The following is a 16,143-nucleotide window of genomic DNA, read 5'->3' on the forward strand; positions in this document are numbered from 1 at the left end:
GACGCCACTGACAAAATATATTCGTTATTTTAGATTTGATTTCCATCTTTCGATAATGCATTAAACATCAGATATGAATTATGAAGTCGACCCCCTTTTATAGCTTCACCTCTTGTGACTTTAAACACACATCTTATATTTATGTCACACATTTGTTTGGATGGCGTTGCATATTTAGAATGTATTTATCCGGGCTTTTATCTTTAAATCAATTTAAATCTGTTTATTGAATCGTTGTCAACATAACACTCATACAACATATAAACGTACCAAAGGGAAGGTTAAATATTTAAACTCTTTAATAAATACATCATTATTTTTCCTTTATTAAAATGGTGGCCACACATACACACGAACCCCCCCCACACACGCGATCAGGGCAAGGGGCAGCCGTTGCCACCCCGCCTGAGTTTGGAGCGCTGCCCCGGGACCCATATGTTCCCCAAAATGTCCTGGGTGCTCTCTGCTGTACGGACACACATAGGCTTTGGCGAGTGATTGTGACCAATATAAATACAAATATCAATATCAGTACCTTCAATATCGGAACTCTATTCTTTCCCATTTTACTGAAAATAAAACTGCGTGGGCATCAGCTGTGGTTTCGGCCCTGGACGCCAATCGTGTAGCTTTGATTATTACAAAATGTATAAATAGCCTACAAGTGTACAGTGAAAAATACAAGGCAGGACATTTCTGGAGCAACTGATCAAACAAATCATCTTTCCAAATCAGCTAATCACTTTCCTTTTCCACAGGAATGTAATCCCTACAAGTTTGGATGGTAAAGGAAGGACATTGACATAACAAAAAGACACGATAGTGACATACATCGATAGAAAATATTTGGATTTAAGTTTAGTTTCGGTTGAATATTTCAACCCTTTTTCAACACTAGAGTGCAAGATAAAATACAATATATTATAATTTGAACGAACAGATAAAACATTTTGGAATATTTAATTCAATACAAAATGCGGTCTGTGGCATGTCGTTTACCACCTGCTAATCCCCATCAACAATTTGTAAACGATTAAAAGATGAATAAACAGATTTTTCGAGGACTTCTTACTTTTCCGTTGAAAGAAATCTTATTTGTGAAAGTTGAGAGTACAACACTGTGGGACTCTGTTCTTTACTTTACAAAAAGGCAAAAATATCAACAAAGATATTCATACATCTACAATATCGTCACGTCAGGACGTTTGATATTAGTGCATGGAATTATTCTTAAAAAGTATTAAAATCAGAGCTGAAACGTTTTGTTTAGTGGCCTTGTTTTTTACTTGAATAAATCTCTGTCCTAACGGTTCAATATAAAACCACTTCCTTAAATTAAAACATGCTTCATTTGGCAGGCACTTCTACCTGTGAGTGAATTCATTTAGAAGGAGAGTCCCGTGTGGGAATCAAAACCGCAGTTCTGCAGTTCAGGCTGTTTTCAAACCGACCAACCAAAGGCTCGTGTTACACTTTTGCGTTAGTTTAAGGCCTCTGCATTCTTTTTGGCCTCATCAGCAAAAAAAAAAAAAAAAAAAAAAAAAAAAAAAAAAAAAAAAAAAAAAAAAGAAGAAGAGTTGCATGCATTTCTGAGAGAGCCAGCCCCAAAAGAGAGGCCAGCGAGCAATGGGAGAGGGCATCTATCAAAAACTCCCCGACCCCCCACCCCCCACACCACCACCACCTCCTCGTCTTCCTCCACAGTCCGGCGAGAGTGTGAGAGAAAGAGAGAGCTGGCAGGCTGCTGGAGGAGAGCCGTGCCAAGTCTCTTAATGTTCCCCAGCAGCAGCACCAGGAGCTCCGGAGAGGACAACCCAGTGTGTGCGCCAGTGTGCCAGTTCACCGGGCCAAAGTGGCACTGCTGGGAGGAGTCGATGTTTCTTTCCTAATTTTTGCAGCATCTGTTCATTATCCAGGACGTTTAAAAAAGGAGAGCGCTCATCCTGAGTAACCCTTCGCCACACGCACGCAATCACAATCTACACACAGATACACAGCGGTAAGGCATTTTTGTGAAGAATTGGCCTATGACTATGCCTATGAATATGCATTTACATCCCTCTAATGTTGTGTTGTACATGAGCTCATGCATTGAAAGAAGGTTGTGTTGCATGTTAAGAAAATGTGGTTGTTCACAGTCCTCAAATGTCATAACCCTGCAACAAAGATACAAATAGTGCGCAAACACATCAAATTTGAGCGAAAAAATGCCATAATTTTGATTAAGTTTGATTAAAATGTTGTTGTTATTTAGGCAGTTTGCAGATTGTTTTCTAGTGTGTGTGACGGGGAGGTCGTGACATGTCATCACATCATAAAAGAGTGTGTGTCACATTATCAAATGAACTAAAACGTTTATTACAAATATATGCCACACATTTATTCAACGAAAGGATCATATATTGTTTATTGATAATACCAAACATGTAGGAATGCACAGGTGTTTTGTCAATTACATCTCCAGCTGAAGGATTTAGGCAAATCACACGATTTTACACATTTCCACAAACGTATTATTTCCTTTATTTTGCATTGGCGAAATTAATCATCTACTACTTACTGGCCATAACTGTGCAAATAAAAGTCTTGACTAGTAACTTGCATTTGCAGTCAGTCTTAAGAAGAAGAAAGAAAAAAAACTTCCAATGACACTCTTTGCTGCACTCAGGATGAAAAGTGAGTGAATGAATCTCGCTGTTTAAATTATCATGTTCATGCCCACTCTTTTTCTCACTCAACTTGGTAAGGGAAAAAAAAAAAAATCAAGAGTGTTTGTCCGACATAACAGTCAATAGTGCGATTATCAAAATGTCACAAGTATTATGGTGTGAATTCCAATTAACGTCTAGCTAAAATAATAACCAAGTGTTTTTGCAAAATGCATATATCAAATCATAATATGGATGTAAAATATGTGGGAAATAAATGCTTTTAGGATTTCATGCAGAGGGGGAAATATCATCTGGTAAAGAGATTGTGAGTATTTGCAATCTGTGATTTAAAATAAAAAACATGAAGCAATGCAGTTGAAATGGACACGGATTACATTTAAAAAATAAAACACACACACACACACGTTTGAATATTTTATGTCCCCAAATATTGCACATTGTTAACTTATCTGGCACCTGCACACACACACACACACACACACACACACACACACACACACACACACACACACACACACACACACACACACACACACACACACACACACGCACTGAAACCTAAAATGTTGCACATGTGTACAGAGGAAACAATCGTGCAGGCCTCGGCCAACCTCTCTGCCAGACTGTATGCCAGTGCCCCCACACACTGCCAGACAAGGGAGCGGGCCTGTCACTGGCAGGCCATTCAGAGAAATTCCACAACATCTGTTTGTTATCACACAATGGTGCACGAAGCAGCACGGGCAGTGGGGCAGAAGACGAGGCAGAAGCTAAACTGAGAGAGCGCTAATGCTGGAGGTCCTGCCAAGGGAGAAACAAGGGCTGCAGGAGGAGGAGGAGGAGGAGGATGAGGAGGATGAGGAGGAATTGGGAACGAGGGGGTAGGAGGTTTGGGGGGTAAAGGGGGACCGACCGGGAAGGGAGTGGGGGGGGGGGGGTGAAAAGACAGAGGTGGAGATCCGGGTGAGCGCCAGGTAGGTTTCAGGCCTTTGGCGGGTGGCCAGAGTTCCCTGCGTGTGATCGGTGCCAGATGTTGACGTGCGTGTGTTTGTTAAGAGTATTGACTGTGACTAGTGAGGAAAGTCTTCTCGAACCTGACCGTCCAGTCCCGGTATGTTCCGGTCGGAGGGTCCGGCGGTGTAGGCGTGGCTGGCCCCTGTTTAGGAGGTTAAGTAGGAGCGTGCACTGGGACGCAACTGGATCCGAGGGAGGGGGGGGGGGTCGTTGCTGGTCTGCACTGCACAGATGGCCTGTGTGCGTGCGCGTGTGCGTGCGCGTGTGTTATGATAGGGTTGGATGATGCCCTGGTCACATGGGCAGCAGTAATTGGCCTCCATATTGACCAGTTTGCAGCGCTGGGGGGCGGGCAGTCTCCCAGCTGGACCTGTCAGATGGCATCGCGTCCACCTCACTGATCACCCCCCGGACGACCTCCGCACCTCTCCCCTTCTTCCTTTCATCTCTCCCCTTCTCCTTCATCCCTCTCCGTCACCTTTAATCTTCCGTTGCCCGCCTTTTCTGCCATCACAGGGACGAGCTGCTCTGTCCATTACCGCCGCTGTCTACTTTCCACAGCATCTCCAAACTTAAAACCACGTCTCTACTTTGGAGAAGTAACCAAGAACGAACTCATAAGTGTATGAGTGTGTGTGTTCTATGTTTTGGCGATCAGTGTTGGTTGATAGGATGGGAGAACTGTTAAGGATTTAATGGAGCAATGCATTGAGCCTTGACCTGAAACAAGTCAGATTTATTTATATATGTTTATATTTTTAATTCAATAAATAAATATATATTATTATTTACTTCATCTTGAGGTCACACCGACCTTCTTGAAATAAGGGCAGATCATTCCACAAAATGCCATTTAATTCCAGCACAATTATAAAACAAGAATTGTTTAGGAAAACAAACATCTAAAGTCTAAAACAAACAGTTCTTGACCCACTAAAGATAAATCCTTTTTGCTGCTTTAGATTAAAGCAGACCTTTGTGTATCCGATTGACTTTAAGCGTGGTATCACCCTCCCACCCGGAACAGTAATGGTGTGTGTTTTACTGTGAGATGCCTGACTGTGAGGAGTTAGCAAGGATTTCATCCCAGACTTGGCAGGGGAGGGTCTCTGGGTACGTAGAGAACAATTGTCTCTCCTTCGGTCCTGTCAGCCAGTAAACACAGAGAGCTGGCACACGCTCAGTGGGAAAAAGATCGGGAGTGACAAGGGGGATGGACACACACACTCACACTCTTGCGCCTATCCCTTCCTCACAGTACCAAAATGGGTTCTGATGGCGCTGCTGGGGATTGAGGGACGACAGGCGGATTCTCCGAAGTGGATTGGAGGACCTCATGAAAATAGTCTGTGAAATGACCACAGTGTTAGCCTGCTGTTACAGACAGAAAGGGAGGGAGAGCAGGAGGAGAAAGTGGAAAATAGCGGCAGATAAAGAGACGAAAAAAGGACAGGCAGAGCAACACAATGCTTGCCATGCTCCTCTGTCAAGGGACAACTCCATGGGAATAAATGTATAAGAATTTCTGTGTATGTGAATATACACTCATATGAACAAGGGTTTTGATCCTGCAGCTCCTTTTCTAGCAGTGTTTCTGAAAACATGTTGATGCATGAATGTAACTCTGCACTATGTTTGCATGCATGTGCGCCTTTACGCGTGAGCAAGAATGAGGAGGAGACGAGAGAGGAGGGTGAAGTGTGTTTGTGTATGTGTGGTGGAGGAGGAGGAGGAGGAGGAGGAGGGGTGTGCACGTTTAAATTCTGTGACATCTGTTCATTACAACTAGAGTGTGTTTATTTTTATACAGCCAGCCACAAGCAGAGAGCTCGACTGGCACCGCTGGTTAATGTACCAGCCCTCTACAACGGCAAAGCAAATGAAATATTAACCGGCAGAAAGAATGAGGAGAGGAGCGAGGACAAAGGGAGAGAAAGAGGAAAAATGATAAGATAATATGTGACAAAAATGCACACACTCAGTGTCTCGACTCACGCACACAAAGACCTCATTCTGATCTAATCACGGCAGAGGCCTAGAAAACTGCAATCGAGTGTTGCTGCAAGACAGAAAAGGGAAATGTGCAAAATGTCCAAAACGGATGATGCTTTATGGAAACAGGTTTCCATTCATTGAGATTCTTCTGTGCAAGTGTGCAACATCTAGTGAAAATGGAAAACAATCAAATATGTCTCTAAGAGAGAATAGAGGACATTGCAAAGCAAGCGACATAATATAGAATAAGCTAGGAAAGAACCAGATGGGGTTCAAACCCCACTTAAGTATGAAGGTCACTTCCCATTTGGGGTATTTAGCAGCCAAAAAGGTATTGAGTGACTAGTTTAGGGTGCCCAGATGGTCCACAGAACATTTTAGAAGGTCCTTTAACTTATGGTTGGCATGTAAAATGTTGTTTTTTGATCCCGTTTTACTTGCATTTAATTGGTCTAGCTTCAAGTGTAACGTGGATCAAGGTTTTTGGTTTTATTATTGGTTTTATTTTTATTAATATTTATTATTATTTATTGGTTTGTCCTTTAACTTTAACCACCTGAACATAATGTCCTCCTTGAATGTATTTTAATAGGATATGTGTTTGTGTTTTAGTATGTCTTTCATATGTGGTCCATTGTGACCTGTGTGAATTGTTTTTGTCAATGTTTTTTTTTTTCTTGGGTGACAAACTAGTTTCCTCTTAGGAGATCTATGAAGTTGTCTATCTATCCATTGTAACAGAATGTGTCTGGAAGTGTTAATACGATGCTCAGTAAGACAACTGCTGAGGCCACAGTGTTTTAGTTCGGTAAAGGTCACTCTGTCCTGCTTCAAAGTCACAACTCTTGACCAAGAGACCAACAGCAGCAGACTAACCAGACCCTAACACCCCATCCAATTATCCCAAGCAACCAGACCTTTGCATCAACAAGCTCCCTTCACCACCCCCTCCCCCCAACCGCCCCCAGACCCACCACTCCCTGGCCCCACTCCCATGCTCCCATGGGACGGCCTGCTCTGGAATGCCGCTCATGGGGAAGAATCTCGCTGCAGGCGCTCAATATGTCAACCGTGTTTCGGAGAAGGAGAGAGAGAGACCGAGAGATGTGGCAGGTATGGTGTAGTACTTTTTACAAGGCAATGACAGGTAGTCTGTGTCAATGTTTTTATGCGTGTGTGTGTGTGTGTTTGTGTGTTTGTGTGATTGTGTGTGACAGATTCCCAGATTAAAGGTTTAAAGGGTTCAGATTAACAGGCTCAGGACACAGTGCCCCGCTCTGAGCAAAAGGGAATTAGGATGGCATTAACGTCTCCTCTGCACCAGCACATTAGCCATTCATTACTGTGTGTTTGCACAATCAGTACCAGGCGGCCCCTCGTTCCCCTCTGTGTTATTGCATTCATGACAATGTTAACATGTCGGGATGTTTTGTTATTCATAGACCATTAGCAGGACTATAATTCAACTATCACTTATCATCAGGCGATTGTCACCTGTGCTTTATAAAAATGCATGCACATTCATGATTATCACTATGTTTTTTATTTACACCTTGCAATGCTTGGATAGGCATCAGTACCAAACGCCTGAAACAAATCTAAGGTTTTTGCGACACAACCCTACATCCTGTATTTTTAAAGATTTTCACATTAGTTGGTCATTGTTTTATCAAATGGGATTGCTGAGAACAAACACAGCCAAAGCCCAAATAATTGTGAGCCACAGCTGGTCACTACACTGCATTGAACTTGGTGTTAGGATAGGGTTGAATGTTTTTTTTTCATGATGTAGAACATTAGAGTATAACATAAAAATGTGTATGTACAAATATTTTTTTACAAATATTTTTGATAATATACATAAATACTGGAATTGAACGAGTCACCATTGACAATCAAAAATACAGTGAGCCAAAGAAAAACTGAGTTTAAAATTAAAGAGAGGATCTTTGAGAAATTTGATGGGTTTTGTTTTTTAGGACTAATATTTAAATAGCTCACAGATGTCTGTTTTCACTGAGTTTCAAGTGTATTCTCCCCTCTACAATGAATGACATGTTTGTGTGTTGTCCTTGTTGACTTCTCTCCACTTCTACTAAACCAAACTAAACTAAAAAGCATCTCTTTAAACAAATCCTTTCCTGTGAAGCTGAGGCAAAAAACATAAATTAAAGTGTCTAAATCTATATAGGCTTTAAATAATAATGTATCTAACAACAATGTCAAAAAAGGATGTGCCGATGTAAAAGTGGTTCTGTTTGCTAACAGGTTTGCCATGTAGGTTTTTAGAAGCAGCTTCCTGTTTGCCCGAGGAAATGTGGTCTTGACTGTAACAAATGTTCAGTGCCATGGTGTGAAATACAGGCTACAATTCTTCTCAACCAATGCTACGTTTTACAAATATACTTAGGTATCACAATGAATTTGGCATTATTAAATTCATGTTTAAAAATGCAACATGCAAAATTCATTAAAGCACGGCACAGCACTCAACTGCAAACTTTTCCATGTTTCCTGTGTACCTCACTGTGCCAAGAGGGACGTGAAGACATGGATTGACACGCCATCTCTCTTCCGAAGCCTTCCTCCTCAGCCTAGCCAGATTAAGGGATTACCAGGCAAGGCGAGTGCTAAAGCTGGCTAATTCTCACCCAAGCACAGAGAGCTAAGGCTACCCAGAGCTCTGCGGAGCCCCTCTCTCCTCAGAGCAGCTGTGTGGTGGAGGGAGGGACGGAGCTGCTTTCCTCTGAGGAATCAGAGAAAAAGAGTGAAAAATCAAAGCATCACTCATACAGTTTCATCCAGATAACACTGATGACTTTTTGTCAATTAAACCAAACTTTGATACACCTCCGTGTACATCATAAACTGTCAAATGTCAACCTTTCTCTCCATTCCTCTTTCTGTGAATTATATATTCAATTTTTTTATTAATGCATTTTTGTATTGTTCTATACTTCATAATCTGAGTGTCATTACGTTATTATTTCTGCACCTGTCAATGCAATTGCTTTTGCAATATTTTTCATTGCTGAATTTTGTGTTGGTTTATAGTACATTTATGTTTTCTCAATGCCATTTTTTCTTCCATTTACCCTACTATTACTTCCTGCTACAATGGATCACATTTCAAACATCACAAAAGTTTCATTGAGATTAAACTAATCATATTAAATTCAGGCAATAGAACAGAAAGCATTGCAATCCCTATCCAAAATTGTAATCCTAAATGATAATGTGATAATCTCTTGCAGTAACAGTGATCAGGGTCCATCTAATAACACTAATAACCCTAAACACTAACAAATTAAGATTTTTAGACTTTTCCAACATGATTTGACCAGTGATGTAAATAGGATAAACACAACTCACCTCCAATTGCTTTGGTATAAATGTAACGTACTGACATATAGTTGTTAGAAATTTAGGTTGAGTACATTTGGAAATGAAAGAAAAAATACATTAATGTTTTGTTCACGTTGTTCATGATTGATCTTGCATTTTACATAAATGTTCCTCTACCTCACTGTTGCCAACGCTCCAGCAAAGAAAATCGGCGTATGCCATGTGTTGATGTTGAGCAGTGTTTGTCAAACCTTCCACACTGGGTTTTTTCAGGATCTTAGCTGCTGTGAGAGGCAGATAGTATAATCGACAGGGAAATGAACACGAAAATGAAAGGCCTAACCAACGAATCAATCATTGGGGCACAGAATATATGTCATTTCTGTCTTTTATTTGACAGAGATCCACGCTATCGACCATCTACTGCAGCACCTTACAACAATATTTACTACTTCATTTTACGGGACACAAAGGCAGACAATGAGGCGTGGGAACAAGATTTCCCAACAGTGTTCCATCACAAACACACACCCATTCATCTTAAGTTTTGGTGCACTTTGGAGACCAAAAACAAGCAAACGACATCCATCTCAGTTCATGTACGGTAAAGAAGAGGAAAGGCGATGCAAGGTAGAGATAAAGACGGAGGAAGAGAGGGGCCATGGCGTGTGCTCTCCAGCGGGCAGAGGACAATGCAGAGCTGGCAGAGTCGGTGCCTCGTGCCAGAGGGAATAGAGTGCCACATGGTGCCCCTTATGAGCAGGGCCAGCCTGGAGGGGGATGTCGGCCACAATGCATGTACGCGTGTGTGTTTGTGTCTGCTTTTGTGCATGCACGTGTAGGTACATGTGTATGCATGACCATCCATTCGTACCGTATCTAAAAGTGTGGAGACACGAAAGATGTATCTTCAAGTTTTGGGTGTAATATATGTAGATTCATGAGCCTGTTAAAGTGTAAAGATGTGAGTGCATGTGTATATGTGAATGGGGAGGGAGTTCAGAGAGGTGGGGCACAGTGTGTGTGTGTGTGTGTGTGTGTGTGTGTGTGTGTGTGTGTGTGTGTGTGTGTGTGTGTGTGTGTGTGTGTGTGTGTGTGTGTGTGTGTGTGTTTGTTTGGGGGTTGGGGGGTAGGGGGGAGTCCCAGTTCCCTTTTGCATCTTAAATTCCTCAACATCTGTTCAACCCATCTCTGCAGCAGCGGGTTGTGATGTCTGTGTGTATGTGTGTGTGCGTGGATGTTTGTGTGTGGCCGCGGGTGCATATGTGTGTGTTGAGTGTTTGTGTCTGTCTGCATATGTGCATGCTCTGCTGAAGGTGCTGGTTGTTACCCGCACCTTAATTAGGAGGAGACAGAGACTCATTTTCAACAATACTTGCAGGTAATGTGAAGCGCTCGCACTGAATACAAAAAGAGAGCCATTCACCTCCAAAAGCTACGACGTCCTCTCTCCTCCTAGGACTGTGACCCAAAATACACCTCATGTTCAAAGCCTTTGATGAAAACCAAAATACATGTTGCAGGTTGTTGTGTCAGAGCTATAATAACACTTACTTGTTCCCCTCATTAAACACAGGGGAAAGAATAAAATCTGTGTCTGAAGCAGGGCAACATATATGACCCAAGTAGGTCAATCCAAACGGCTCTAGAGTGAGACCTAGATGGCGTTAGTACGCCTGAGTGCATTCAGCGCAGTCCTGTAGCACAGATTGGAAGAAGTCAGCAAGAGATGTGGCTTAGCATGAATGTGGAATGACAAAGATTTTTGAAATTAAATATTTAAGTCCTGTGTGCCAACTCCTGAGCAAGTGCGACAGGCGCACAAACATATACAGCTCTGGGGCTCATCAGTGGTGAAAACTACTGTGTGTTTTCTAACGTATTCTAGCTATTTGAGATACTAAAACATAGTTTAGTATCTCCGTTTTATGCCACTACTCCACTACATTTAAGGGAGAGAAATTACATTCATTTGACACTCCAGCTATAGTTGATAATTATTTTAGATTAAGATTTTACATATAAAACATAACGTCATTGTTGTAGATTAAATGAGATTAAAAAATATATATTTTAGTTAGATTACATTAGTTCTATAACATTAACAAATCAGCCATAATACCTTTCCTGAAAAGACATGTACTCTCAAATTGTCAAACTTTAAATTCAGGAGTAGTATTGTGACTTTTACTGAATCTGGCAATCAGGAAGATTTTCATTCAAATAAATGGCTGTTAAGTTACTATTGTTGAAGGAGGAAACACACTGGGGATCTAGCCAATGGCCTACTAATGAAAGTATTGTAATATTTATATGTTTTCGGAATAAATTCTGTGTAGACTTTCCCCCCAAAAATGGTGCATTACAGTTTTTCTCCATTGCATAAACACACAAAACGGAACTATGAAAACATTTCTTGAACACTAAAAGCTTGTGCATTATTATTTTTAGAAATGTGTGCATAGTTCCATTTTTGTTTGTTTACAGTAAAGTAAAACTAATACAGCATTTTTGCTGGGAATGTCGCCACAAAACCCTGACTGAAATACAGCAAATATATACATTTTGCCAGACTTTCATCAGTGGTCTGTAACACAATCACCATCGTGTTACCTCCTTCAGCAATAGACAGTGTCTTTACAGATATTGATTTAAATGAAAATATTCAAGATTGACGCGTTAAGTGAAGGATGTAAACACTTTGTCTGTCTGTATCAGTATAGATACATGAAGCACAGAAACTGCACTCTGCAACCTCTTAGACAGACACTATTCATGCGGCACCCAGTCACCCGGTGCCAGTCTTATGCCACCTTGATGCCAAGCCTGCCAAACTTATGTCACATCAGAGCAGACCCTGTGTCAACTCCTCACAGCACATATGCCAACCCGATGCCCCTCACATGCCAACCTCATGCTACATCGGTGGCAATCCTAAAACAACAATATGCCAACGGTGGACCTCTGCTTGGCCCAGAGTGCAAATCCCTTGACGGCGGGCACCGGGAGACACTGTATAGAAGTGGAAAAGGTCAAAAGTCACTCGTGAATTAGGGTTCAAAGACAAATCTGTTGTTCTGGTTCTTCATCATTGGATGCAATTAGCAGTAAAATCCTGCTCCTAAACCCAGCTTAAGCTCTAATCTCAGAGTCTGTGGGTTCCTTCCAGTCTGCCTCTCTACCAGCCTGTCTCCCACCTCACCACTGTCTCTCTCTCCCTCTCTCTCTCTCTCCTGATGCCTGCTGGCACTTTGGGAGCAGTGCCCCTCCAATCCCTGTACCCCCCTCCTCCCATCCTCCCCTCCCTCCCTCCTCCTCCTCTGGATGCCAGCCGACGGCCCTCACAGTGTGGCACGCCATCTGCTGCCTCCCGCCCCGGCAACCCATCCACCCCTCCCCTCCTCGCTAACTCTGCCCCCCACCCCTGCAGACAGCAGCTACCCACAATCCCCCTCTGCCTCAGCCGCGCGGCGCATAGAACAGGAGGCTTTCGCACAGATCACTTCACCCCCCGATGCCCCCGCCAGAAAGGAGGAAGCTGGGTAAAGTGTGTGTTTGTGTGCGTGTGTGCGTGTGTGCGTGGTGGAAGTGTCGGGGGCCTTACAGACAAAGTAGTCAAGCTTTAAGTTCGGCGTGTAAATAAAAACAACACACATACTGTACATGCACACATGCACACATGCACACTATTAAACACAAGGTACTACTACTTAATATTTGGTTTCTTGCTGAACATGCATTAACATTCAGATGTTAGCTGTTTAAACACACACAACCAAGAGTTTTTTGTCAATCATAATTTCTTGGAACAATATATATTACAGAAAGTTTGAAATACATGCAAAAAAAAACATTTTGTGTAAGTAAATAGGTGTTTCTTTACTGAAGGGAATTAAAAAAAAAATATAATATATATATATATATATATGTGATAGGCTGGCGACCTGTCCAGGGTGTACCCTGCCTTCGCCCATTGACAGCTGGGATCGGCTCCAGCACCCCCGCGACCCTTAACTGGATAAGCAGGTTACGGAGATGGATGGATGGATGGATATATATATATATATATATATATATATATATATATATATATATATATATATACATGTTTCAATGCAGTTTCCTGTTAAAAATAAATGTCTATCAATCATTTTTGTTGTAGTTTTGGTGGTTGGTGGTCAACCTTTTACTTTGCATTTGGATCAGTGAATGTGCTGTCAGAGGTATGTTTAAATAGTATTCTCTCTGTCATATATTTACACAAACATACACACACACACAATACTTTGCTATATTTTTGCCGAAAACAACACAAGACGCCTTGGTACAGGGTTAGCTAAAAACCATGAAACCTACACACATACACGTGATGCTGCAGTTTGGGATCTGATGGTGGCTTTGTAGCAGAGCTCTCTGATCACCAGTTTGCTTTGAAAAGAGAGAGAAATAAGATGAGAGACAAACTATAGCAGGAACATAAAAGAGAGAGAGAGAGAAAGAGAGAGAGAGAGAGAGAGAGTGTGTGTGTGTAGTCCTACATCCATCTTGTGTGGGTATGGAGCCTCATGGCTGGCACTCTATCCATCAATGAGCGCAACATTAACTCTCTGGATCAGAACCAACATCCCCAGATCTCTCTCCATCTCTCTTCCCCTCCCCTCACTCTGCTAAATACACACACCAACACACAGACACACATACGCCATTAGTATTCCGATGCCATCCATGAAAGAACCTCAACATGCACCTCTCTCTACCTTCCCTTCGCACAAACCAACATCCTGTTGTTTTCTGTAATCATCCCAAACTCTACTCCTATTGGCAATCAAATAGACATTTTTATATTTGACACAAGTTTCTCTCTCCTCTCTCTCCATCTTTAGACACCTTCATCACCTAAACAGCTAACCTCCTCAGCCCCTCTGATGTCTAGCCTGTCTCGAATCACCTCCTTTTTTCTCCTCTCCAGATCTCCTCTCCGCTGAGCTGCCTGATCCGCTCCTCTCTTTGTCTCTCTCCCAGTTGGTGTTAATAATTTAACTACTGAGCTGCTGCAGAGCTGGCTCCGGTCCAGGCCTCAGATTGGCACTGTCTGTCTATTTATGACACTGTGTGGCGGCGCACATGTGTGGGATGTGTAAGAGTGAGAAGAGGACTGTGTTTGTGTGTGTGAGAGAGACTGTGTGTGTGTGTGTGTGTGTGTGTGTGTGTGTGTGTGTGTGTGTGTGTGTGTGTGTGTGTGTGTGTGTGTGTGTGTGTGTGTGTGTGTGTGTGTGTGTGTGTGTGTGTGTGTGTGTGTGTGAGTATATGCATGTGTTTCTCTATTAGACTTCAGCCAATAGCAAATTAGCCTACAAAGCCACAAGACTGTCACCTAAATTGAAGTTAGAGAGAAATGTGTGTAACAAACCCTGATGCTTCCTCCAGATTCCTCTCTGTAAAACATTGTTTTTGATGGCCAATCACACAAATGTCACGGTGTTATTAGTTGAATGTCTACTGGACTTTCAGGTTATGTTTAGTGTGCGCTTTGAAGATTGGTCTGGGTATGCAAGACTATATTTAGTGTGATGCAATAGTAGCGGATGTGATATTTATTTTCAGACTTCCTGGTATGCATGCTGAAAATGATTCATACTCACCAGCATATTTAACATACAAGGACTAACAAAGAATAAACTACTGTAAGCAACAACCACCATAGCGAAATGTTAACTAATAATGCTTTGAGAAGAAATAAGTTAAGTTAAGAAAGAAAGAAATAATTATTATTTTTAAAAAAAGTTACAGTTGATTTGCAACGAAAATAGCCAGAGCAGATGACGAAATCTTTGTCCGTGTCCAACAGTGCCCCTACCCCCCCTGATAGTGTGTGATTCTTTAAATTAGGAACCATAGCAACATTAGATCTATTGATTCTACTCTGTCTATCAAAACAGCATAGTTTGTAATTGGGTGCTTTTTACTGGAGTCGTTCAGGAATACATTGGTATTTTTAAAAAGCACTTATTAAAAAGGAAACAAAAAAACATTATATAAAAGTGTGTAGGAACATATTGATTGACAAATTCATGAAAAAATTGGAGTGACAGGATAAAGTACCTGTGAGACAAAAACATACCTCTGGGTTATGCAGGGACCCAAATTGGTTGGATTAGGGTGACAAACTGTTGATTATTGTTTTACAACCTATGAGTTCCTTTTAAATACTTTGTTAAAATGTGATGTTAATTCTTTTCATATACAGCGGGTAAAATAAGTATTGAACACGTCACCATTTTTCTCAGTAAATATATTTCTAAAGGTGCTATTGACATGAAATATTCACCAGATGTCGGTAACAACCCAATTAATCCATACATACAAAGAAACTAAACAAATAAATTCAGAAATTAAGTTATGTGTAATAAAATGGAATGACACAGGGAAAAAGTATTGAACACGCTTACTGAAATGTATACTTACCAGCATTTATACTTCGTACAAAAGCCTCTGTTGGTAATGACAGCTTCAAGACGCCTCCTGTATGGAGAAACTAGTCGCATGCATTGCTCAGGTGTGATTTTGGCCCATTTTTCCACACAAACAGTCTTAAAATCTTGACGGTTCCGTGGGCCTCTTCTATGAACTCTGATCTTTAGTTCTTTCCATAGGTTTTCTATTGGATTCAAGTCAGGTGATTGGCTGGGCCATTCTAGCGGCTTTATTTTCTTTCTCTGAAACCAGTTGAGAGTTTCCTTGGCTGTGTGTTTGGGATCATTGTCTTGCTGAAATGTCCACCCTCATTTCATCCTCATCATCCTGGTAGATGGCAGCAGATTTTTGTCAAGAATGTCTCGGTACATTTTTCCATTCATCCTTCCTTCAATTATATGAAGTTTGCCAGTTCTGTATGCTGAAAAACAGCCCCACACCATGATGTTCCCACCTCCAAACTTCACTGTTGGTATGGTGTTTTTGGGGTGATGTGCAATGCCATTTGACCTCCAAACATGGTGTGTATTATGGCATCCAAAGAGTTCAATTTTGGTCTCATCTGACCAGACTATATTCTCCCAGTATTTCACAGGCTTGTCTAAATGTTGTGCAGCAAACTTTAAACGAGCTTCAACATGCT

This window comes from Anoplopoma fimbria, chromosome 11 (assembly GCF_027596085.1).
Source record: "Anoplopoma fimbria isolate UVic2021 breed Golden Eagle Sablefish chromosome 11, Afim_UVic_2022, whole genome shotgun sequence".
NCBI lineage: Eukaryota > Metazoa > Chordata > Actinopteri > Perciformes > Anoplopomatidae > Anoplopoma > Anoplopoma fimbria.